General features: G+C 47.4%; 1 protein-coding gene across 2 annotated transcripts in view; it reads right to left on the bottom strand.

Moving 5' to 3' along the window:
* ADAMTS2 (ADAM metallopeptidase with thrombospondin type 1 motif 2) overlaps positions 1–24,836 on the bottom strand; it is a 230,715-nt gene that overhangs the window by 166,083 nt on the left and 39,796 nt on the right. The gene's annotated exons all lie outside the window — the stretch shown is intronic.

Genomic DNA, 24,836 nt, shown 5'->3' on the forward strand with positions numbered 1-24,836 from the left:
GGCAGGGTGGAGGGAGAGGTGACCACAGGGAGCAATCACTGGACTCAGAGCCAGGAGACCTGGCTCCAAATCCTGGTCTTGGGCCAGCCCTGTTCCCTCTGCAGGCCCCTTAACTGCAAAGTGAGGAGCAGAGCCAGATGACCTGCAAATTAGGGGCGTGGTGGCACCTGCGTGACCCCTGGGCTTCAGTCCCCAATGTAAGCCAGGTGTTCTATGGGAGCCTTCAAATACAGTGTGAATTCAACCCCCCTAAAATTCTTGAAGGCAAAACATTTCATTTCCAGGGGACTCTAAGGTTCAAAGAAGTTAAACTACTGCTCAGATTTCCCAGCGGGGCGGGAACAGGCTCGGGAACATAGCCTTGCCCTCCCAACACTGGCTCCCAGAAGATCCAGCAGGGAGGGCACCAAACCCCAGCATTCTCTTCACCACCATCGCAGTTTTTGCCTTACTCAACTTTGTTAAATTCTAGCTCGATATTCCTAACTGCTAAGACTCTGAGCCTGAATCCTGATCTCTCTCCTTATAAACAATTACAGAGCCGTTAAAGATCTGTTAGTATCAAACTGAGACTATCCTTGACTCAATCAGAAAACTTAAAATAGAGTTGAAAAGGGAATAATTTTCTCACTATGAAACTCATGCTTTTTAAGATATATAACAGCTTTATTGGACTATAATTCACATATCATACAATTCATTCACTTACACTGTACAATTCAACTATCACCACAATCGATTTTACAACATTTTCAAAACACCCCAAAAAGAAACCCTGTACACATCTACGGTCACTCCCCATTTTCTCCCAATATCCCCACTGACCCTGCTGCCACGCACCAGCCCCTGCAACCACTAATCTACTTTCTTTCTCTATGGATTTGCTTATTCTGGACACTTCATATAAATCGAATCATATAGTATGTGATCTTTTGTGACTGGTTTCATTCACCTAGTAAAATGTTTTCAAGATTCCTAATAATGTCAGTACTTAAATTCATTTTTATTGTCCAATAATACTCCATTTTACAGATATACCACATTTTATTTACCCATTCACTGGTTGACGGACACTTGGGTTGTTTCCACTTTTTGGCTTTTATGAATAATGCTGCTTTGAACATGTAAACACAAGTTTTTGTGTGGACATATGGTTTCATTTTTCTTGAGCACAGATCTAGGAATGGAATTGTTGGGTAATACAGTAACTCTGTGCCAGACTGTTTCCCAAATGAGCTGCACCATTTTACATTCCCACCAGCAGTGTATGAGGGTTCCAATTTTTCCACGTCCTCACCAACAGTTGTTATTATCTACCTTTTTTCTCCTAGCCATCCCCATGTGTATGGAGTGATATCCCATTGTGGTTTTGATTAAAATTTTCCTGATAACTAAGGATGCTGGGCATCTTCTCATGTGCTTATTGGCCATTTGTTTCTCTTCTTTGGAAAAATGACTATTTAGACTCACTGCTCATCTTTTAATTGGATTAATTTCCTTTTTGAATTGTGAGAGTTCTTTATATATTCTAGGTACAATTCCCTATTAGATATACAATGTGCAAATATTTCCTATCATTCTGTAGGTTATCTTTTGACTTTCTTGATGGTGTTCTTTGAAGTTATAAAGGACACTCATAAAGTCCACCTTATCTATTTTTTCTTTTATCTTTTGTGTGCTGTTGGTGTCATATCTAAGTCTTTGCCTAACCCAAAATAATAAAGATTTACTCCAATATTTTTAAGAGTTTTATAGTTTTAGATCTTATATTTAGATCTATGATCCATTTTGAGTTAATCTTTCTATGGTATGAGGTAGGGATCCAACTTCATTCTTTTGCTTGTGGATATCCAGTTGTCCCAGAACCATTTGTTGAAAAGACTATTCTTTCCTCCACTGATGTCTTGGCACTCTTGTCAAAAATCAGTGTGAAGTTATTTCTGGATTCTCAGTTCTATTTCATTGATCTATATGTTTATCATTCTGCCAGTACCACACAGTCTTGACCATTGTAACTTTGTAGTAAGTTATGAAATCAGAAAGTGAGTTCTCTAACCTCATTCTTCTTTTTCAACATTATTTTGACTATTTTGGGTTTCTTGTATCTTCATATGAATTTTAGCTTGTCAATTCCTGACAAGAAGCCAACTGGGATTGTGACAGAATACAATGTTTTTTAATCTCATGTTTGGTGTCACATTAATTCACCTCTTATGCTAACCCTTGAGGAATGCTTGCCTAGAGAGAACACTGCATTAGAAACCAAGAGATTGGGATGGGAACCTAAATTCTGCAGACTAACCAGATATGTGACCTTGAGCAAATCAGAGCCTTAGGAAGCTGCAGTGTATAGAGGCACTGTACTCACCTCTACCGCTAGAGAGAATCCTCTCAATAGCATCCACCTCAGCTCCACTTTACATCTCTCTCCATCATTCCTCACCTGCCACTTAATGCAGCCCAGACTTGAATTAAAAATCTAAAATCTAGTCCCTCCAAGTAGGGAAATCACAGGTTAAAATACCAGAATTGATCTCTTCATCCATTCCGCTGTGATAATTATGGTTACAAACCAGAAGTCATTTACCATATATTTTGGAAAGGAAATCTATGCAATGTAAGAATAATTCATAATTTGACTTTAATAACGTGGGGCAAAAGCTGTCAAACAAGTCAGCAAAAATGAAAGAAAAGGGTAGAGGAGGTAGAAGAAGTAGTTTAACTGCATTAATTTCTTAAATTTCCATAGAAGGATCAATAGTTACTGACAAGCTGCTAAAGTTGATAGCTATAAGTTTAAGAATACTAAAAAAGCCACAGTTAGAAACATTAATATATTCCTTCCGAATAACTGAAGATGGAGAACAGATCATACAGCAAATAGAAAAACAGCAAAAAAAGCATAAAAACAAAAAAAAACAAGTAAGTTGACAGAAGTAACAACAAATATATCTGTTATAACAATAAATGTAAATGGTCAGATTACTTCCAAAAATCTCTATGACTTGCCAAAAAAAAACGACAAAAAAGGCCAGGCCAAAAGAGTTTTACAGGTGAGACTTTTCACCACTTAAGGAACAAATATATCCATGTCATATCATTGACTAAGGAAGGCAGACCCAACTCCATTAGGATGATTCACTTATGTAAAGTCATCTGTGTCTCTGTGCCTAATGGCAGCACAGCCTAACAATGCAGGGCAAGCCCACCAAGTCACTCAGCTTTGATTCAACTGCTGCCTTCAGCACTGGCTAACTGTGGACTCTGAGCTTCAGTGTTGCCAGGGTACAATAAGGATAATAGAAGTATTTGCACAATTGGTTTGAGGGTTAAACCAGATAAAGCACCTGGCACACTGCATAATAAACTAGCCTGACATCATCATTATTAGTAAGATGAAATGAGAGTTGTCTGGACACACATATAACAAACAGTTAACAGTGTCAAGGTTTGGAGAGAGTTTTGCTTTTTTATTAGTATTTTCTGTAGTTTTTGAGGTTTTTTGTTTTTTTTAAACAAAAGGCACACATCAAAACAGACAATTTGTTTAAAGAAAGGAGCAGGGAAGGGGGAAAGGGGCTGGGAGAGAAAGATAAGGGAGAAAAAAATAGGATAAACAAGATGCTGACAAGAACCCCTCACAGAGACCAAAGTAGGGCCTGGCCAGTCGGTCTTCTCACTAAATCAGGCAGCACCAGGATGGCTCCCATGGGAGCTGGCCTGTCCAGTCTGTGAGAGTCCACACCAGTGCCAGGGAGGGCCGCCAGGAGCTGGTCTCCCAGCCTGGCCAAGAGAGAGGGGTCAGCAGGTCAGGCCCAGACCCCAGGACCACAACAGGCCTGCCCATCCATCACAAGACCTGACACCTATCCCTGCCAGATGCTCTGGCTGACATTTCCCAGGTCTTGCTCAGCATGAAGACCGTGTCGGGGAATGTCCCCAGTCACAAATTAACATTCACATAAATAGCAGGGCGCTCGCCCCTGAAGAAGAAAAATGACTCTTGCTGTAGGAACATTTGCCAAAATATCAAAAAGTGGAATTTTTCTTTCTGAGCTCCCATATCTCACCAGCTGGGCCCCAGCAGACTGTGGCCTTGAGACTCAAGGTGGAAGTGAGCTAACAGGATAAGGCCCAAGTTCCTTGATTAACGTCAAGGTCTGTCAACAGACGCTCCCCTGAGCTGGCACCCAACCCTAGGGCATCCCAGCCTGCATAACACACACACCACCAGCTAGAACCCAACACATTTGCACTGCTGTCCCAGCAGGCCTCCCTGCCTCCTTGGAAGCCATGCACACCCTGCCCTTGCTCCCATCCTCCAACTTGGCTGGGACCAGCATGTCTGAGCCCCACCACCACCCCCAGCCTGGTCCAGACAGGGTCTGGTCGGGGGCTGGGGAGCTGGGGCACTTGTCTAGCAGCACCAATGTCTGCTTTTTCCTTAGATGTGTGCTATCTGAGGTGCTGAGGACTGCTATGAAGGGGCTAATATCCCCATAAGCAATGTTACTGGTGGCAGGGGCCCTGGGCCAAGGTGTCACCAACCACTTGTACCCATAAAGCCCCAGACTCTGCACACACTTTCACTCAGTCATCCTGGACCTCCAGGAGACTCACGCTGGCAAGCAAAGCCCACAAGGCTCACATGCCTGGCAACCCCAGGACTGCCCCTTGGCATTCAAACTGGCTCACTTCACACCTGCCAGCTCCGATGCTCCAGGAAAAAGCTTTTGACACATATCCTCCCACAAGATGCCAGGGCCAGCACCTCCTCCATTACCTCTGCCTTAGTCTGCTCAGGCTGCCTCAACAAAATACTGCAGTCTGGGTGGCTTCAACAGCAGAAATTTATCTTCTCACAGTCGCAGAGGCTGGAAGTCAGAGATCAAGATATCAGGAGGGTTATCAGCAGGGCTGGTTTCTTCTGAGGCCTCTCTCCTTGGCTTTCAGGTGGCCATCTTCTCCTTGTGTCCTCACATGGTCACCCCTCTATGTGTGTCTGTGTCCAAATTTCCTCTTAAAAAGGAAGTTACATTGGATTAGGGCCCCACCCACATGACCTCAATGTAACTTAGTTAACACCTGGAAAGACCTAATCTCCTGTTTGGGAGTCACATTCTGAGGTACTGGGGGTTAGGACCTCAACATATGAATGGGGGTTGAGGGGACACAATTTAGCCCAGAACAGCCTCGGTGCACCAACACTGCCCAGATTCAGAGCTGGCCACTGGCAGGGGTGCCAGGTGGTCCCTGGGCCCAGAATGACAGAGCTGGGCAGGTCTGTTGCTCAGGGAGTAACTCTGAGCAGCAGAAAGGAGGGTCACCCCCTGAGTCACACCCAAGTGGGCCAGCATTCAGGCAAGTTGGAGCACACCTAAGGCTGGCCTCGTGGGACTCCTGACACTCCCTCCTTCTAGAGTGGACGTTCTCACTCCCAGAGCAGAGACAGAGCAGTGAGCGCAGGCCCAAGGGGATGGGAATGCTGCACAGCCAGATAAGCACGTGTGAGGACCCTGCCTTCCAACCCAACTCCCTTTCTGGGAACCAGAGGGAGGCTTGCTCCAGAGCCCCACTTGGGGCAGCTCCAGGCTGGCATCGATCCTCCCTCCACTCTTGCAGAGAGGAGCTAAGGCTCCTGCCAAGGGGCTCCCCACATGCCCACAGAACCCCAGAATTTTATGGGCTCCCAAGGCTGAGCCCACCCAGTTGTGGAAGACATGGGGATGTAATTTTAGATGGGCAGAACATCTGAAGATGCAACGCCCCTTCTAGAAAGGAAGCCCTCTGTTCCAGGGGCCCAGGAGGCAGTGTCCTGCTCCTTCTCATGTGGGATGCTGCTCCAGGAGGATCCACTTGGCCAGAGGGGAGACACGGGCTCACCAATGGTCCAGTGGCCTGGCTGATGGACAAAAGTTGGTTTGGTGGGCCGGGCTGCTACCCAGGTTGCTGTGGGGCAGCTAGACTCCATGGGAAGCCTACAGCCTCAACCCAGAATCCCCTTAACACAGATCTGGTTGGGGTGGGGGCAGGGTGGGAGCAGCAAGGGCCACAGCAGGAAGCAGGGACACTAGGTCTTGCTCAGAGCAGCAAGGCGAAGATGCACTGCCCAGTGGATGTGTCCCTCAGAGACACAAAAACCCTGGCAGGGAAAGCGCAGGCTACCACTTGGACGCCAAAGCAAGTCCCTGTGCTTCACTGTGCAGTGCTGGCTCAGCCTTCCTCTTCCTGAGCCTCAGTTTCCCCAAAGGTAGAAGGCAATGTCACAAGGGTGAGGCTGGGGGTTGTCCTATGTGCCCACACCTGCTAGGCACCCAAGTCTTGAAGTTTTCCAGGCAGAGGAGCCTGGCTTTCCGTGTTCACCACAGGCCATCGCCTCCCTGGGTCTCTGGGCAACCAGCCCCCCTCCAGGCACCTCAGGCCTCATGCTCACAGAGAAGCTGGCGCCCTGCCTGACTTTGGTTTCTTTCAAATCCGGCTTCTTTTCCTGCTTGGATCTCTGGGGCTTGCGGTGGTATCCGGGGCAGGCTGACCGCCAACCGTCCTCTGCCAGCCTGCCCAGCTGCTTCTCCTGGGTGGGCAGCCCTGCCAGGGCCCAAGGCTTTCCACTGTCCCTTCTCATCCAGATTTCCCAAAACAAAAATAAGGCCACGCCATCTGATGAAGGATCTTGTCTGGTTTATTTATGGGGAAAGACAGGGCTATAAGGGTCAGGTTCTCTGGGCTGTGGCCAGGCTACTCCACAGTCCCTCAGATGCTGCCTGTGCTGCATTCTCCCTTGCCAAGCATCGAGGTCTTGGGTTAGGAACGGGGCCCCAGCACCAGTGACCTTGAAATGTTTATTAATTCCAGAGCCAGGATGGCAGCCCATATGCCCCTGGGCCCTTCTTTGAGTCGTCACTGCCTAGACATGGGGCCTGAGCAGCAGGGCCAGCAATGACCAAAGGCACTACATCCAAAATAAAGGCAGGCTCAGTGGGTCCACTGTCACTGGACGCCGCGGGGAATTCAGGGGAAGTTCCCACATGGAATCAAGTGCCCCATAGGCTCCTGCTCCCAACAGGGAACCACCAGGTGTTGCACTGGGAGACAGTGATAGAGTCCCAGAGTATAACAGGTGACATCAGACAGATGTCTGGTCCCCTCCCTACTCCAAATTCACCCATGGAAACCCGGGCATGGCATGGCATGGCACACACGCACGGCAACACAGCCTGCCCACCAGCAGCGCCCAGCCTGGCTCTTGGGGTCTCCACTGGAAGCCGGCAGGAGAGCTGACAGCAGCTCCAAGCAGGTACAGACCACACATACCCCAGGCCAACCCTAAGAGGAGACTGATGCTCCAGCCATCTCTCACCGCCCTGGGAGTGCCTCCCCTCTTCACGGCTCCACTCACAACAATGCTCCCTCTTCAAAGACAGCTTGCCTCACCACCCAACGTGAAATGAGGCAGCCACTGTGGGAAACAGTATGGCGGATCCTCAAAATTAAAAATAGAACTACCGTATGACCCAGAAATTCCACTTCTGATTATGTACCCAAAAGAATTGAAAGCAGGGACTCAAAGAGATATTTGTACACCCATGTTCACAGCAACATTATTCACAATAGCTAAAATGGGTAAGCAACCCAAGTATCCCTCAATGGATGAATGGATAGCAAAATGTGGCATATACATACAATGGAATATTATTCAGCTTTAAAAAGAAAGGAGATTCTGACACATGCTACAACCTGGATGGACCTTGAGGACATTAAGCTAAGTGAGACCAGACAATCACAGAAATACAGATACTGTATGAATTCACTTATATCCCAGAGACAGAAAGCAGAACAGTGGTTTCTAGGGGCTGGGAGGAAGGGGGAAGTGGGGAGTTATTGTTTAATGGGTATAGAGTTTTGGTTTCACAAGATGAAAAGAGTTACAGGGATGGATGGTGGTAATAGGTGCACAAAAATATGAATGTATTTAACACCACTGAGCTGTGCTCTTAAAAATGGTTTAAGATGGTAAAGCTTAGGTTAAGCGTATTTTACCATAATGAAAAAACAACTTTTTAAATCATACCCAAGCATGTCAAAAGGATAGAGGATCCATCTTGAAGGTGCTCTCATTTGCCAAATCTGGGATAACTTTTAAAAAATAACAAATAATAACAGTAACAGGTTATAACCCATAGAATAAAATACACATCCACAAGTCCATACTGGTATAAATAAATAACTGAATAATAAATAAATGGGGAGGAACAGCAGTTCTTCCTCACAGTGGAATGCAATTAACAAATGTAGAAGAAATGATGGAGAGAGAAAATCACCAAGGTAAACACCACAGTAAGGATCGTCGCAGATAAGAATCACCCACGGGTGCTAAAATCAGTGGGTGAAAATATGACGAGAAACAGAATGCTTGCATAATCTCCAAGTACCTCCTCACAAGATATTTATGAATTCGAAAGGAAAAACCAGTAAGTTTACAGAGAACCCCACAGATGAGGGCAGCAGGGGGAGTTCTCAAAGTGATGAGGATTATTGTCTCCAGCAGCAAGACAACTCGACATCGTGTGGTACAATGTGGAGCCAACATCTCTCCTGTGATATTGCTGCCCCAAACGTATAACTCAGTCTAGCCTGAGGAAACACCAGACAAGCCCAGGTGCAGGCCCATTCTACAAAATAACTGACCAGTCCTCTTCAAAAGAGCTGGGGCCAGGAATGAGAGACTGAGGAACTATCTCAGGCAGGAGAACACCTCAGAGACACAACAACTAAATGCCACATGGGATCCTGCACGGGATCCTGAACCACAAAAGGGACAGGGGTCGGAAAAGAGGTGAAATTCAGATGCAGTCTGGATTCTAAGTGATGACACCACATTGTTCAAGGTGAACCTCCTGGTTTCAATCATTGTTCCAGGTCACAGACACATTAACATAGCGAAGCTTGGGGGAAGGGCACACAGGAAATCTCTGTGCTGTTTCTGCAACTTTGCTCTATGTCTAAAGCTATTTTAAAATGAAAAGCTTAAACACATAAAATGGCATGCACCCCAGGCCGTTCTTGGCACCCTCTGGCTAGTTCATTCTTCACTGATCACTAGACACTTGCTGGGCGTGTGTTGGCTGCCTCTCCCCCGGAGCAGACATACTGGGCTTCTCTGCGGCATCCAGAGTCTAGTAGTGGGCCCCGCCAGAGTGGTGAATTCCAGGGGACAGGGCAGCGAGTGCAAAGGCCCTGAGGAGGAAGTTAGCCTGGCATTTTCCACAAACACCAAGGAAAACGCTGTGGCCAAAGCAGTGCTCTCAGGCAGAGGCCTACACCTGACCAGCACCCACATGAGCCCTGTTGCTGCCCTCTGGACGCTCTCCAACCCTCTGTCGTGCACACGCAGCCCACCAGGTGCCCCAGGAACTCCAGGACTTGTGTCTGAGAGGTTGTCTCAGGGTCCCGGGCAAGGAAGTCACTCCCACTAGCGGAAGGGGTATTCCCTTCATGGGCGTGCATGGGGCTGAGCCACCAGAGCAGTGCTGACGGTCTCCTTTTGGTGACTCTCCTTCACATCAGACACAGAGTGAGTCCAGAGCTCTAGGCCTGGTCTTCCATTTGAGATGTGTGTGTCGGCTCGGGCATTGGCTCTCATCCACCCGTGCTTCGGCTTCAGTGGCACCTCCAGTCCCCAGCACCCAGCAGCAGCCCAGGGTGGTGGCTCACAGATTCCAGGCCACGTGCGGGCAGGCCTCGGGGGCTGGCCACACTCATCGGCTTTGAGGGCTTTGGGAGCTCTTGCCCTGAGTCCTCTCTTGCATCTGAGCCACGCTGAATGCCACACTCCCACAGGTTGGTCTGCCGAGGGACGGCAAGCCTTGCACAGATGGGGCAGCTCTTCTCTCTATCTGCTGGTGGCAGCGTGCAGCAGGCAGCGAGGAGATCCTAGTCTAGGGTGCGTGATAACAGCCCAAGGACTGTAAAGAAGATGTGGCTGGATGTGTGGTTCTTTGCTTACACTATAAAGTTCCAAACGGTAAATTTAGTATGACCAGAAAAGCACAATGGTTCACATTTTCCTGCATAGCCTGGGTCAGAACTGAACTGGCGGTCATCATCAACAAAGCACGAGAGCACCATAGACGCCAGCATTGCCAGATGGATGGATGAAACTGAGTCAGCAGAAACACCGTACATAACCAGCACTAAATACATAGAATTTTCGGGAATGTGGAATCAAGAGATCTCTAGCATCTCTACATAAGCAGGTTCCATAGAGCCATGCACTGTGAGTAATAACCACATTGCTATTTTTCCCCTCACTGTGGGAGATACATGAAATTAGATAGGAACAGAACACTCAACAATAAAGAACACAAAGAGATGCTTCCTGGACCCAAACAGGAAGAGACAGTGAGTACACACTACGAAGGATCTTTGCTGCATGGATTGGACAGTAAACAAACAGGCTGGCACCCCTTCTTCCCCATTCCTCTACATCTGCATCAATAATATCACGATACCCCCACATGGGCTCGTGGATCTTGGAATACACTTTAATCAAATTGTTTATATAGACAAGGGCCCTGAAAAACATAACTGCCCAGGACCCCTGGACACCCTAGAGACAGCCATACCTCTGGAAAGAGTCTAGAAGAATTGTTAATAAGGAGCCTGGGTGGGGAGAGGTGGGAGCCAGCTCCCGCACGGTGACGCTCTCTTCCTGGAATGTACATCTGAAACAGAAGAACCACAGTGTGGCCAACCCGAGCCCCGAGCCCCACCCTGGAGCCCTGACCACTGCCCACGCAGCTCCTGAGGCTCTGGCTGGGGATCTCCAAGGCACCCCGTTTCCAGGTCTCCATCACCAGTCCCCAAGCCTTGCCTTTAATTCCCTTCTGCTTAAGTAAGGTGGGATCTGCTGGACACTGCCAACCTCTGTTCCCGTCTTCCTAGAGGCTGTCAGGAGCTCTGAGCACCAGAGGTCCCCAGCCACGCCCTCTGCAGCCCTTGGCACCGTGACCTCACCAGTGAGGGCCCGTGGTTCCTCCTTCACACACGCAGAGTAAGTGCTAACCCACAGCCTCCCTCCTTGTTCACAGACAGGTAGATGCGGGAAAATAGTCTGGCCCCTCATCTCTCTGCTCTCCCAAAAAAGGGGACGTGACACTCATGGTGTTGTTTTGTCCCTACAGACTTGCACTTCTTCGAAAAGTGCTAATCGTCACAAAAGAGTCTGGGGCGCTATGCGTCCCTCTAAGTAAGTCAGATTAATTAGCCAATTCACACATGAGGAGCCTCTTATTCTTGCAGGCTTTGTTTACAGGTCAGAAATTAGACTTGAAGCGAAAATTGACATCTCAATGTGAACAGTGTTTTCCCTCATAGTACGGTGACTCAGGGCCCTGGGCTCAGACATATGTGGGACATCACCTTCCCTTCACCGTGGACCAGAGTATGCCAATGGCCTGATAGGACCCAGGCCAGGATGGGAACTGGAAGTTGCTTTCCAGAGTTGTCTTGTTTTGTTCAGTTGTTTGTTTCTTTAGGTGTTGGTGCATCCTGAGCGCTCAGCCTAATCCCTGGGACACGGGCGTGTGGTGCTGATGAAGGTGTGTAGCCTGTAGCCAGAGCTGAGAGCCCAGAAGCTTATCCAGCCAGCCAATTATTTTCAGTCAGTGCTCTTTTCCTTAGCAACTCGATCCCGTGAACGGGGATGAGGCGAGCCTGACTGGGAGCTCCACCTACATTCTGAGCATGGTCCTAGCAGGACCATGCCTGGGGATGCTGGACCCAGCCTGGCCCAGGGATGCCAAGCTGCTCCAGCCAGTCTGATCTGCTCGGCATAGCCTCAGGCGGGCAGTTTGTGGAGCCCAGGAGTGGTGGCCCTGGTACACCCATGGTACCACAGGCTCTGGGAAGTGGCAGGGCTGCCCCAGGCCCTGGCCCTGTCCCCACCAGCAACATCGCTGCAGCCAAACCCACAGGGTGGCCTCAGCACAGTGCCCCAGCTTCTAAGGCAGGCTTGCTGACCGAGTGGGGAGGGATATAGAGTCAGCAGGAAATGTTAAGATTATCCCTGAATCGCCCTCAATTCCCCCATCAGGTTGAATAGACGTGGGTTTTGTAGACACTCAATATGATAACTGTTTTTCACACAAATGTGGAGACCCACCGAGGCAGTCTAAAGAAGGAAGAAAAGAAACTCCATGTGCAGACGTCCAGTGCTGCTACCCTTTCTGTCAGCCCGGCACTACTGCCTCCCAGGTGATCAGGGCAGGGCTGGGAGCTGGGAGGGCTCCTGCTGGCCGCATGGTGCATTGGTTTCTGCTCCAAATCAGGCCTCTAGCCCCCTCCTGGAGGCTGCTGGTTGGTTTGTCATCCTCATAATGTGACAGCATCTAGCAAAAGGTGCTGACTGAATAAATCGGCTCTGGATTGGGAAGGAAAGCTAACTTTGAGAAGACAGAGAGAATGTGGCCCCGGCTTCTCTCCTTTCAGGTTGAAACTCGGGGCTTGTTGTTCTCCTGCTGCCACCCAACCCGCTTCACCTCCGCCCTGTCCTGCGCTGGAGGCTGACAGGGTGGGTGACCTCTCCCCGGCTATTTTGGCAAAGGGAGGTGCCAACAGGAAGTCGGGGGCTGGAGAGAGGCTTTTCTCTCTGCTTTTGGCCCTGCACGTCCAGCAGCGGTCCATGAGCTCCACCCACCCTGTGGGTTCCCTAATCCTGCCCAAGGCTCGATGAGGTATGCCAGTGGACTCCCGGGTCCTCTGGGCTGATGGGCATTCCCACAGAGCAGTACAGTCTCACGGCACTGGTGCCATCCCTCCGGTTCAGGATGGGACTCCACCACGCCAGCCCAGTTCCCGCCCTGAAGCACACAGGGTTAGCCTGCTGCTTGCGACCATGACAGACTCAGGCAGACAGAATCCAAGGCCCGCCCAGAATACTCTGAGCAAGGCACGCAACCCCCCCACCTCACCCCCCCCAGCCCGCCCCCACCACCACTGCTGCTGTGGGCGGTCCCAGACAGGAGGAAAGTGTCAGAGTAGGATGACTGGGTGCTCTGAAAGGAATTTAGGGACGGCCCATTGGGGCCACCCTCCACACACAGGCCCTAAACATTCAGTGGTTTCCAAGTGAAACAACTTGATAGATCTGTGCTGGGAACAAGGGGGCGTGTAGACCACGGGCCTCCGGAGGAGGCTGCCCCATGAAGAGGGAAGGACCCTCCAACCCAGGACACCCCATCCCAGGAGGAAACACCCTGCTGGGCAGTGGTCGGAGGACCATACACGTGGCTCACAAGCCTGCCGAGGATATCACGCCCCGTGGAGAGGGTCACCGTTCTGGCTACAAGAGGGATGCCTCGCCACCAGGAGGGCCCCCAGCCAGCCGGGGAGGGAGGAGAATGCACTGGTAGACAGGGAAGGCTTAAGCCAGAAGCAGCAACGCAAACAACTGCCCAGGACTACGCAGGTCTACATCATCCTGGAACAGTTGTGAAACTTAACACAGAAATCAGAGACAACTATTGAAATAGAAGATGCATATTAATTTTTTTAAAAGTAGTGATAACAAGTATAAGAAATCCATATTCTATCCACAGTGAAATCAGTTAGGTTTGAATATGGTTGGAAGTGAGATGCTCCAGTCCTTTTGAACAGAAACAGTCCACCGCTTTGTTTAATTCTTAAGGCAACTTAAGTTTAAGAAGGTATTAAAAACTGAAAGATAACAGCTAGCAGGATAATAACAGGATGTGTATCTTATATGAAGTCACTGCAGAAGGGAACAAAGTAGAAAACATAGTCTAGATAACAAAAGATAAGAAAAGAATTTAAAAACCATGAATTAACAAATCTTTGCTGAGACCTAAGGAAGGGAAGATGCAGGCTGAGGCCCAGGGCAGAAAGGAGCTGGGCAGAGCTGAGTTGTGACATGCGCAGGCAGGGGAGGGGGAGGCGAGACAGCAGGAGGGCTGCTGGGCCCTGGCCAGGGCTGTGGGATTTCCCCTGAGAGCAGTGGCGTCCAACAGAGGGTGTTCAGGAGGGGAGGGCGATCTGACGTGGCTGTGGAAGGGCCTGCTTTGAGGCACCCTTTGGAGGCAGCATGAGGAGACTTGCTAAGGACCAGTGGTAGGGCAGGGACGGTGGAGATCAAGACCAAGGCCAAGCCCACCAGTGGAAGCCCCTGCATGGGGGTGCCGTTACCGAGACGGTGAAAGCTCAGGATTGGAGGCAGGACTGGAGCCTTGTTTTGGGTTTGATTTGGGGGGTGAGGATGAAGGAGCTGGGTGGAAAGAGTCAAGACTTCCATTCTGGAATTACTGCCCTCATGAGTGGGCGAGCAGGCACATAAAGTCAAGACCGACCTCAGGGAAAGGCCAGCCAAGCCATCAAATGCTGGAGGATGGTCACGATGGCTCTGGGAAGAGGTGCAGGGAAAGGAGAAGGGGTCAAGCCCCCAGGACTCCCGCCATAGCCAGGTGGGTAGAAGAGGGCCAGTGGAGTGGGAAGAAAGCCAGGAGCCAGGGGTGCCGAGGTCAACACTGTGATGGCAGGGAAGGAGCATGGGAGGCCTGAGACATGGGACAGATGAATGACCACACCCCATGGTCAGGGGGGGGACCGTGTCTGGACACTTTTGATGATGCAAGGGGGCAGTGGAGGAAGTGGAGGATGAAGGCAACGCTTCTGAGAAAGCAGGGAACCGGCCAGTAACCCCAGGGACTGGCGGGCTATAGTTTAGCAGCAGTACCAGGCCTAATGTGCCCTGAAGTGGGAAATGGCCTTCAAGGGGGAACTAAGGGAGACATAGAGAGCAGCTTCTGAGCAGGTGGGCTGACGGGGCCCTGGACCACGGGGACGGGTCATCCCACCAGGAGGGGACACTACCAGCCTGAGGCCTGCAGTCAGGAATTTAAAGGTAGATCCTTCAGCTAGATTGGAGAGTTTCTCCGGCTTACAGGCAGGAGTGGGATAGGGGTTGGCCCAGCGATTCATTAAAGAAGACAAGGACCGGGGAGGCGTAAGCATAAAGAGGAGCAGTGGCGGGCGTTCAGGTTGGATGAGGAGGGACAAGAAGGCAGGGCAGGTGGAGCTGGGCTGGGCTGGGCGGACAGGGTCCTGAGAGGGCAGGACGGAGGTAAGGGGGTGGGGGCGGCTGCACAGTGAGTGTCAGGGTGCAGTGTCCGGTGAGACCAGCTCCCCTGTGTGCTCCTGGGGGTTGGGGGACAAGTCACACTTATAGATACAGGCCAAGAAACAATGAAAACATCAAGACCACATGGATCACTAATAACTAGCAATGGGTTTACCTTCCGGTTAAAGATCTATCAGTTTGGGGTTTTTTCTCTGTTTTATTGAGATATAATTGGCATGCAGTACTGTACAAGTTCAAGGTGTACAGCATAATGACTTGACATACACATATTTTGAAGTGATCACCACAATAAGTCTGGTTAACATCCATCACCTCGTATATTGGGCTGGCCAAAAAGTTCATTCGGGTTTTGCTGTAACATCTCATGGTCAAACCTGAATGAAACTTTTGGCCAGCCCAATAGTTACAAAAATTTTTTTTCCTTGTGATTAGGTTCACTTTAAGTTTTAAAAAATAAATGGCAATGCTGTTTAAAGAAATAAGTAAAAATGCCAAAAGACAGACAAAGAAAATGGACTCAGAGAAAGCAAGGGATCTTTAATATCATAAACAGAGAATTCAAATCAAGAAGTATGAAATATCTCTGAGACCCCTGTTTTATTGACAATGCATGGTGAAAATAGCCACAAAGTTTGCAAAGCAAGTAATGCAGCATCTGCCACTGTTGGAAATATGAGGAGAGAATGACCAAAAGATGGTGTTGGTGGGACTTTCATGGCATGTCTCAGCTGATGACAGATCTTCTGACAGGAGCAGAGAGGGACAGATTATTTTAATAACGAAACAAGTAGGGCTGATTTACAAGTGGACATGACAACTTATGACTGAAAGCACATGGAAGCATTTACAAAAATTGATCCAGCACCTCCAGCCAGCCCAGGCTAAAAGCCTTGATCTGTCACCCTGGCCCCCCAAGCCCCTCATCCTCGGCCTCCCAAACCCCTGCCTCACAAAGCCACAACCTAGACCCCCACCAGGTGCTGCTTCTCAAGAGGCGAGGGGCTGTCCCCACCTGGCCCCTCTCCTGCCTACGCTCCCTGGCCAGAGGTTCCCCACCCCCCAGCAGAACCTGTCAGGCCTGTCTCTTGACCTGCCCTCCTCACACCCACTGCCCCAACATTCAGAGCCTGGACTGTGTCCTAGGGCCCTCTCTCAAGAGCCCCGGCTCTGGCATCATAGGGCATAATGCCCAACTTTCCACCCACCAACTGATGAAACAACTAGTGGCATGGTCCCCTCACCCCCCTTTTATGCAGTCTCATAGGAGGAGGAATTCCTCTGAGTCAAGACAACCCAAAATGCTCCACCACCCTGATTTGCCCAAGAATTGCATGGCATTCCTTGTCCCTCGCCCAGTGGCATCTTCAGCCACCTCCACTCCAGGACTCCTTTCTCTCAGGCCAGCAGCACACTGGGGTCTGTCTCTCCAATTCTAAGCAAGAAAACCCTGCCTCTCCCTCCAGTTACCACCAAAACCTCTGCTCCCCCTCACCCACTCTTCCCAGCACGCTGGCTTGTGTTGGCCTTAGATCTACATCTCCTACCCTGCACGCCCAACACCCGTGTCCTCTGCCCAACCTTCAGGGACTTCTCACTACTCTCTTTGAGCTTCTCTCTGGCCCCCTTTGGTTTCCATGGCACCAGAGGCTACAGGTTCCCTCTTACTGCATTCATCTTGTAACATAGAATGTGCATTTCCTTGAAAGCCCCCTAACATTTACAAAGCTGAGCAAACACCAGAGACAAGGGCAATTTCAGAAATTCCCAAAGTCTCATAGCACCCAGGTTGTCTGCCATGCTCATAACTCAGAATGTGTTGGCCTGGACCAGGGCATCTCTGCCAAGTCTCCATGGAGACTGGCTCTTCTCCTTCCTCTGGAGTTTGGCCGCTGAGGAAGGTGCCCAAAGCTCCATGGAGCCTGGGGTGCTGGCTGGGAACTATGGATGTCCAGACACCTGGCAGGAAGGTGCAGACAGGCTCTCTGGAACTGAGATAGAATCCAGAGATGCCCAGAAGTGTTTGATCGTGTTGGAGTGGAAGTAGAAGCAGGGTCTTGCAGGAAACTGAGTCTCAGATGGCTAGAGGTGGGTGTCACTGAATGGGTGAAGAAACCTGATTTAAACCCACAGGCACTGAGATCTAAAAACATTTGGCTTGTACTAGGAAGAAACATCAAAGGAACAACCTAACACCCAACCACTTGGAAGTTTTTTAAACTTTCCCCTAAATAACTCAGGTTATTCGAATCAAAAGCACAAATACTTTTTTAAATGACAGTGAGAATTCAGCATAACAAAGTTAGTAGGTAAGAACAAAGCTGCCACCAGAAGCAAATTCACAGCCTCAAATGCTCCATAATTATAGGAACAGAATGATAATAAATGAAGTGGACACTCAAGAAGGCAGAAAGAAGAAAAACGAACCTAAAGTAAATAATTAAAATAACATGTGTGATATGAATCCCATTTATGAAAAAATACATATATGTAAAAAGAAAGGAAAATGGTCCCCAAAATATCAGTGGTGGCTACATTCATTTGTGTGACTGGTGTAACAAATTACTGCAAACACACCTTATAATTCTACAGTTCTAGAGGTCAGAAGTCCAACATGGGTCTCACTGGGCTAAAATCAATGTGTTGGCAGGGCTAAGTTCCCTCCCGAAGCTCTAGGAGAGAATCTGTTTCCTTGCCTTTTCCAGATTCTAGAGGCTACCACATTCCTTGGCTTGTGGTCCTTTCCTCCATCCTTAAAGCTAGCATCTTCAAATCTCTCTCTCACTCTGATATCCTCTTCTGCCTCCTTCTTCCATATTTAAGAAGACTTGTGATTACATTGGGGTACTAGACAATCCAAGAGAGCCTCCTTACCGTGAACTCAGCTGATTAAAACCTCGCTTCTACCTGCACCGTTGATTCCCCCTTGCCACATAACAGAACATGTCCACAGGTCCCAGAGACTTGGACATGGGCTCTTTGGAGGTTATTATAATGTTTCCCATAGTGGCTGTGTCAAAATGGTAGGATTTCATGTTTTTAATCTTCTTCTTTATACTTCTCTACACTGTTTGATGTTTTTGGTTTACAATAAGCATATATTTATATGCTCAACAAATAACTTTTAATGGTGAACATACAGAAAACCAAAAAAAAAAAAAAGGAAAGAAAAAAGAAATAATAACATCCTCTTACAGGCCCCAATGATGTTGCTTTTGCAACACCATTTCTGGCTGGTTTTCTTATCTTCTTCCCCTGACTGTGACCTGCTTAAGGACAGGGCAGACCCTTTCCCTTCTGTGTCCCTAGCACCAAGCAAAGGCATTTTTTTTTTTTTAGCACAGCAGGCTTAAGCTAACGTTTCTTGAACTTAGGGTAAATCCCTTTATCAAAAAGACTCTGGTTCTGGGGGAATGATGTGCATACTCAGAAATGCACTTCAAAGCCGAGATCCAAATAAACATAATGATATTATTGAAAAGGCCTCATACATAAAACTTAATTCAGAAGCAATCTGTGTAGGGAAATCCAGCAGACAGAGAAAGTGTTATTGCTTGGGCTCTGGAAAAAACCCTTCCTCTGTACAGAGCCAAAATAGAGATGCTAAAAGCCAGAAGGCCCCACAGAGCACAAGCCTTCTGGAAAGCACTTAACTCCTCACTCTGGCCAAAAAGGACACATTGGTCCCACTGCACATCCCACTGTGACCTGGGATAGGATCTGGGAGCCTAGCCTATCCCTGCCCCCCCCCACCAAGGAAAAGCCCTAGAAAGCAGAGGGCATTGCTCAGAGGCTCAACCTGGCTGTGCCATCCCCGAATCCCCCAGGCTGGAAGAAAGAGCAAACTGGGCCCAGCTGAGACCTGTATGAGGCTTCTAGATCAAATCCCTGCCCTGTCACTTCTGAGCTATTTGACCTTTTTTAGCCTCAGTGTTTTTACATGTAAAATGGAACAATATTACCTACTTTACAGAGTTGTTAAGGAATAAAAACAAGACGATGAAGGCAAAGTTAGTGAGCTCAGCATCGTTATTCCCATTTTACAGATTGGGAAGCTGAAGTAAGGTTACATGATTCTTTCAGGGTCAGACAGCTAATGACTGGCTGACCCAGGTCTGTTGACCCCAAAGCTGACTCTTCCCCCACCAAACACTGACGGGGGTCCCCAGAGGTTTGCCCTGTGGCTCATGGATGCCACCCAGGTGCAAAGCTGTACAGAGACCTTCCTCCTCATGGTAGCACCTGAGTAACTGAGGGACTGAAGTGGATTTAAAGTGTCTCCTTCATGAATGCTTTGGGTTTGGGTATGCTGAATTCTGGATTTGATGCAGGACTTGAATCCAACCTACTTCCTGGGAAAGGAACAAATTAAGACAGTACCCCCCAGAAGTGTCCTCTTACCCAGTGGAGGCTTTAAGAGGGAGGGAACAGCCAGAGACCTAGACCACAGTGGGGGATGCTGGGGAGAGGAGAAAGAAAAAGCCTCCTACAGCTCCAGACAAGCTGGGCCCACACACCCAGCCTGTCGGCACCCTCTGAAACAACCTAGGCTCTGGGTTCAGGGACTCCCTGCAAGGAGCCTGGAAAGTCAGACCCACCCACCATGGCCCTTCAGCCAGCCTCAGGCCAGTTTTAGGAAAGAAAGCGTAGAGTGAATTGAAAGCCCATGCAGGCATCTCTTGGGGCAGAGCCCTCAGCAGAGGCTGGGCTGCCAGGATGTCTGCCTCTTACCCGACCACATTTATGAAAATAGATGGGGTGGTCAGGCCAGGGTACCCCAAACTGAGGTCACCAAGATTCTCAGCAGAGGAGAGCTGCCTCCTACTGGGGTCCTCTGGACCAGGAAGGATCCTTGAGGGCCTGGGGTCCAGGGCATCTAGCTCCCCAAACCAACCTTGACAGCAACACCATATAGATGTGTCCACACACGTGCAAACACATGGCCAGCATCTGTGACCGGGGGCTGGATGCAGACCATGGGCACCACCTCCTAGTGGCGAAAATGGGCAGCAAACAAGCAAGCAGGAAATAGGGAAATATAAGAGAGTGACAGAACCATGAAGATAACTGCAGGGCAATGTCGTGGGAATGGGGGCAGGGAGAGGTTCCCAGAAGAGGTGACATTGGAGCTGAGGCCCAAATGACAAGGAGCCAGCTATTCAGAGATCTAGGGAAGTAGGTTCCAGGCAGAGGGAACAGCAAATGCAAATGCACTGAGGCCAGAATGAACCTGACATGTTTTTTTTTTTTTTCTTTTTTTTGTTTTTTTTTTTTTTTTTTGCAGTACGTGGGCCTCTCACTGCTGTGGCCTCTCCCGTTGCGCGGAGCACAGGCTCCGGATGCACAGGCTCAGCGGCCATGGCTCACGGGCCCAGCCACTCCGCGGCATGTGGGATCTTCCCGAACCGGGGCACGAACCCGTGTCCCCTGCATCAGCAGGCGGATTCTCAACCACTGCGCCACCAGGGAAGCCCTGAACCTGACATGTTTGAGGAAGGGAAAGAAGGCCAATGTGATTGGAGAGTGGGCAGGTCATGAGGTCATGAGTCGTGGTCCAGACAGATGGAGTAGAGCCTCGTCAGCTGTGGTTAATTCCCATTTCTCCTCTCTGTAGTGGGAAGCCCGCGGGAGGTCTTAGGCAGGGCCTAATGAGATCTGATTCCCATCTCATTTGCTCTGGGCGTGCTGTAAGAATTGCAGGGCAGCAAGTATGAAAGCAGGGGGTCAGTGAGGAAGAGGTACAAAGCCTCCCTCCCCTCTCTCTCTATGAAATGCCCTTACCCAGGTAACTAGTCATGCCTGTGTTTCTGTGGTTAAAATCCCACCCCAGATTATAAACTACCCAACACACAAAAGGTCTCCTAAGAGTGAGGTTCCAGTTCTGGTTCCAGGTAAGTTGCAGTAAGCACACACTTTGCCTTGTCTCTCCCACTGAATGCAGCTACGTAATATGGACTGAAGTCATGGAGCAGCTATTTGAGGACTCTGAAAAGTAAACAATTACATGCAACTGGAGGAAGAAAACCAGAATCTGAAGTACCACCAAATTGACAGTAAGTTTAATATTTTTTTAATCTTCCAATATCTCTCAGTCTGGATACGAGGCAGGTGAAACCCCAGAAGTGGGCAATGAGGTGCAGACAGAGAGAGCTGAGAGAAGCCCTCTAGTTGTGGCTCAAGGAGAGAGAAAGGACCTCCTAACACTCAGAGTGGGGGAAATCCCCCATTTTTCTTTTTTATTTCCCTTTTCGCCATTCTCTCACACTCCAGTCCTTGGCAGCGCACTCAAAAAAATATGAGAGAGGGGAGCCTTACTCTCTGATTAGAGTAACTGTGGTCCTAGGAAGGTGAAGCAAATACCTGTTGCTCTTTTCTTTCTGTGTCCTCTCATGCAGTTGCAGGAAGTGTGCAACAGAGCAGGGTAAAGAGAGCCCCAACTTTCTGGCCAGAAAGCCTTAGGGAGCACCAGGAAACTGGAAAATACTAGGGAGATGGTGGACAAAGTGGAGCTTGGGAAACTGATGTCATAAGTTGTTTATAATCTCCTGGGCTCACCCGTGAGCTGTGCATCCATGGATCTAACTCCAAACAACACACTACAGGCTTTGGGAACTGAATTATGAGACAAAACAATGCCCAGGTCCCAGACTGGCCAGTGGGTGGTGCACATATGGGACTGATACAAATAGCACTGCAGAGGCTTCAAAAATGGACCTGACATTGAAATCACAATCCATAGAAGGCAGGTTGCAACTTGCAGTCCAAACCTAGCTGGGTCAATTATCTAATAAAATAAAAATATCAACCTTCTCCATAGAACTTAAATAAGACCATGGCATTTAAATAAAACCAAAAGTTTCATAGCATAGTATCAAAATGTCCAGGATCCAGTCCAAAATAACTTGGCATTTGAAGAACCAGGAAAATATCAACTTGTATAGGAAAAGACAATTGACAGATATCAACAATGAGATAACACATATGTTGTAATTATCTGACAAAGATTTTTAGGCAGCTGTCATAAAAAGTCTCTATAATGTAAGGGCAAAAACTCTTGCTGTGCCAGGACATGGAAGCAACCTAAGTGTCCATCAACAGATGAATGGATAAAGAAGATGTGGCACATATATACAATGGAATATTACTCAACCATAAAAAGAAATGAAACTGAGTTATTTGTAATGAGGTGGATAGACCTGGAGTCTGTCATACAGAGTGAAGTAAGTCAGAAGGAGAAAAACAAATACCGTATGCTAACACATATATATGGAATCTCAGAAAAAAAATGTCATGAAGAGATTAGTGGTAGGACAGGAATAAAACACAGACCTACTAGAGCATGGACTTGAGGATATGGGGAGGGGGAAGGGTGGGCTGTGACGAATTGAGAGAGTGGCATGGACATATATACACTACCAAATGTAAATTAGATAGCTAGTGGGAAGCTGCCACATAGCACAGGGAGATCAGCTCGGTGCTTTGTGACCACCTAGCTGGGTGGGATAGGGAGGGTGGGAGGGAGGGTGACACAAGAGGGAAGAGATATGGAAACATATGTATATGTATAACTGATTCACTTTGTTGTAAAGGAGAAACTAACACACTATTGTAAAACAGTTATACTCAAATAAAGATGTTTAAAAAAAAACTTCATTTGCAAATCTGATAGAAAAGTACTAATAAAGAGGAAGTCATGTATTAAAAAAAAAACTCTTGCTGTGTGTGAATGGAAAGATAGTCTCAGCAAGAAATATAAGATATAAAATAAAGAACAAAATGGAAACTTTGTAACTGAAAAATACAATAACCAAAAAAAAAAAAAAAAAAAACACCTCACTGAATAGGCTCAACAGCAGAATGGAGATAACAGAGGAATGAGTCAACAGTGAACTTGAAGACAGATTCATAGAAATTATCTAATTTGAACAGCAGAGAGAAAAAATATTTTTCTAATGAAAAGAGCCTTAGGGACCTGTGATAAAATACCAAAAGAATCTAACATTGATGTCATCAGTGTTTCAGGAGAAGAGAAAGAGTACAGTGATAAAAGAATTGAACAAATAATGGCTGAAAACTTCCCAAATTTGGTGAAATATACAAACTTACAGATTCAACAGCACAGTGAACCTCAAACAGGATAAATCCAAAGAATTCTACTCTTACATTTTATAATCAAATTTTGAAAACTATAGACAAAAGGAAAGTCTTGAAAGCAGCCAAAGAAAAACAGTACATTACTTATAGGGGGAAAAATGATTCTAATTAGCACAGATTTCTCATCAAAACCATGGAGTCTAAAGGAAGTGGGAAAACATTTTTAACATGCTGAAAGAAAAGAACTACCAACACAGAATTCTATTTCCAACAAAAATATCCTTCAAGAATTATGGAGACATAAAGACATTCTCAGAGGAAGAAAAACTAAGAGAACTTATTGCCAGTAGACTTACCCTAAAATAGTTGCCTAAGGAAGTTCTTCAGACAGAAGGGAAATTATACTAGAAGAAAATTTTGAACATCAGGAATAAGGGAAGAACAATGGAAATAGTAAATATCTGGAAAAATATAATAGACTATTATAAGTAAGAATTATAATATTGTCTGATGGCAAGGTCGCTGTATGTATTTGTATAAAACACAACTAGAACAGAAAGGAGGTAGAGTAAAGGGACCTATATGATGCTAAAGTTTCAACATTCAAATTGAAGTTGTGAAAATATTGGTTCTAAGTAGACAGTGATAAGTTAAGTATGTTTATTGTAATCCCTAGAGCAACCACTAAAACAACTACACAAAGAGTTACAGTCAAACACAAAGATAAGTTTAAATACTAAAAAATTTTCAATAGTTAGAAATGTAGGGCTTCCCTGGTGGCGCAGTGGTTGAGAGTCTGCCTGCCGATGCAGGGGACATGGGTTTGTGCCCCCGTCTGGGAAAATCCCACATGCTGCGGAGCATCTGGGCCCGTGAGCCATGGCTGCTGGGCCTGAGCGTCCGGAGCCTGTGCTCCGCAACGGGAGAGGCCACGACAGTGAGAGGCCCGCATACCGCAAAAAAAAAAAGAAATGTAAGAGCAAAATAAACCCAAAGCAAGCAGAAGGAAGGAAATAAAAATTAGAGTAAAAAAATCAATGAACCTGAATACACAAAAATAATAGAGAAAAATCAATGAAGCCAAAAACAGGTTCTTTGTAAAGACCAATAAAATTGATAAATCTCTATCAAGACTAACATTTTTTTAAAAGGAAAGAGCATATAAATTAATAATAATCAGGAATTTTTTAAAGGATATCACTAAAGACTTCATAGGCATTAAAAAGATAAAACAACACTACAAACAAATCTGTGCATATAATTCAACTTTGACGAAATTCATGATTTCTTCAAAAACCACAAACTACCAAAACTCACCCCAAAATAAAGTAGAAAGCCTGAAAGTACTATAACTATCAAAGAAATTGAACTCACAGTCTAAAAGCTTCCCCAGACTATTCTACTGGCAAATTCTACCAAATATTTAAGGAAGAAATGTCACCAATGCTACACAATCTCTTTTAGAAAATAAAAGAGGAGGGAACACTTCTCAACTCCTTTTATGAAGCCAGTATTACCCTGATACTAAAACCAGACAAAGATAGTTCAGGAGAAAACAATTATAGACCAATTTCCCTCAAGAACATAGATGCAA

The sequence above is a fragment of the Kogia breviceps genome, chromosome 4 (genome assembly GCF_026419965.1).
Source record: "Kogia breviceps isolate mKogBre1 chromosome 4, mKogBre1 haplotype 1, whole genome shotgun sequence".
Classification (NCBI taxonomy): domain Eukaryota; kingdom Metazoa; phylum Chordata; class Mammalia; order Artiodactyla; family Physeteridae; genus Kogia; species Kogia breviceps.